We start from the raw sequence: 2,350 nt of genomic DNA, 5'->3' as shown, positions 1-2,350 counted from the left end.
AGACTCTGTCTTCAAGTTCCGCCAAATGGCTCAGAACCTACTTGACAAACCTGTATATTATACTCAGGCATTGTTCTCCTAATCTATGTAAATGAAACTATTTGTGTGGTAATCTGCCCTTCTACAAGATTCAGGTCAATCATTTTATGGCCTGGGATGAATTATCTGGTGCCAAGATTTTCACAAAATGCAATTTAGGGATGAGGGGCCTGGTGCCATTCTGAGTTTTAAGACATTCCTTTCTTTTCATTAACAGACTGCTAGTGACTATATAACATACAGCTGAAGACTAGCAGGGGGGTACTCTTTCTTCCCCCTTTTGATGCCTATGTCAGAAGCTTTCTCTATCTCCTTTATACTTTAATAAAACTTTATTACACAAAAGCTCTGAGTGATCCAGCCTCGTCTCTGGCCCCAGATTGAATTCATCTCCTCCAGAGGCCAAGAATCCTGGCATTTTATCGTTCAGCAACAACCTTTCACTATCTCACAAGTTAGCTCCCTCAGATTGTCCTCAGGGCATTCAGGCCTGGTCCTTACCCTAAGCAATGCAGCCTGTGCCTGACTGTTCAGTTCCTGCTTGCTGGTGGCAGACGCGAGCATCTGGGCTACTTCTCCACTGGGAGTTGCAGTTAGGCGCGTAATCTGTGGGTTTTATTTTTATTTTTTTCCTCCTCGTTATGTTGCCTTCTGAGATTCCAAAACTCCCCACAGACCCACCAGTGAGAGGGTTTCCTGGTGTTTGGAAACTTCTCTTTTACGGCTCCCTCCTAGAGATAGGTCTCCATCCCTAACTCTTTTGTCTCTCTTTTTATCTTTTATATTTTGTCCTACCTCTTTTTGAAGACAGTGGGCTGTCTTTCTGGGTGCCTGGTGTCCTCTGCCAGTGTTCAGAAGCTGATGTGAAGAAGTGACTCATTGGAAAGACCCTGATGCTGGGAAAGATTGAAGGTAGGAGGAGAAGGGGACCACAGAGGATGAGATGGCTGGATGGCATTACTGACTCAATGGACATGGGTTTGAGTAAACTTCGGGAGTTGTTGATGGACAGGGAGGCCTGGTGTGCTGCAGTCCATGGGGTCACAAAGAGTTGGACATGACTGAGCAACTGATCTGAACTGATGAGGTAAATTGGACGTGGTTAAGCAAGAGATAGCCAGAATGAATATTGACATCTTAGATGAGAATGGGCTAGTTTAATTTAGATGACCTTTGTATCTACTACTCTGGGCAAGAATCCCCTAGGAAAAAATGGAGTAGCCCCCATAGTTAACAAAACGAGTCTGAAATGTAGTACTTAGATGTAACCTCAAAAACAACAGAATGATCTTGATTCATTTCCAAGGCTATTCAGTCAATCCTAAAGGAAATCAACCCTGAGTATTCAATGGAAGGACTGATGCTGAAGCTGAAGGTCCAATATTTTGGACACCTTATGTGAAGAGATGACTCATTGGGAAAGACACTGATGCTGGGAAAGATTGAAGGAGAAGGAGGGGACAGAGGATGAGATGATTAGATAGCATCACTGACTCAAGTGATGTGAATTTTAGAAAACTCTGTGAGATACTGGAGAACAGAGGAGGCTGGCTTGCTTCAGTCCATGGGGTCACAAAGAGTAGGACAGGACTTAGTGACTGAACAATAACAGCCATCATATAAAGACTAAAGGCTTGATATCCCAGAGGTGCACAACTAACATCAGTTCAATTCTTTACATTATTTTACCAGTTTCATTCAGAGTTGTTTTGAGTGTCCACCATGGATATATCACTGGGCACCTAACCTTCCTTCATACCTGAATTTTTAGCACTGCAGCATGCTGGTAAATGCCTTCCACTGTGCGCCTAATCTCTGAATGATCAACTTCTCTAATATGTAGTACAAACTTCCATGAATGGTAACATCTGAGGAAATGTTCCAATTAACTGGAACACTGGTTATTTTATTCACTGTTATCAAAGGCTGTCTAATGTATATGAAGTCACCGTATGGTCTAGAGTTTATAACCAGTGAAGCATAAGTGAATCTTCCTTGCCTATTCTCTGTTGTACTGTAGATAATGAAGATACAGCTAAGTGATCCAACAGCTGGTTTTGTGAAAAAATCTTGTAGGAGTTTAGGTTTTGTTATTTTTCCTTTCCATCTAGAAATGGGTATATGGAAAAATTGCAGTTGTTTTGGCTTTGGTAAAGCACTTCTAATGAAATTTTTGGCTGCTTAATTTAAAAAAGTGACTTGCATCTTCTTTCAAGTAGCTTGCTGATCTTCTTATTAGGCTAGCGAGGGAGAAAGAGGGCTGGAAGAATGATGTCATGATGACACCGTTAACAGGAGAGACCATCTCAGA

The sequence above is a fragment of the Dama dama genome, chromosome 16 (genome assembly GCF_033118175.1).
Source record: "Dama dama isolate Ldn47 chromosome 16, ASM3311817v1, whole genome shotgun sequence".
Lineage (NCBI taxonomy): Eukaryota > Metazoa > Chordata > Mammalia > Artiodactyla > Cervidae > Dama > Dama dama.
Note: the sequence above shows the minus strand (reverse complement) of the source record.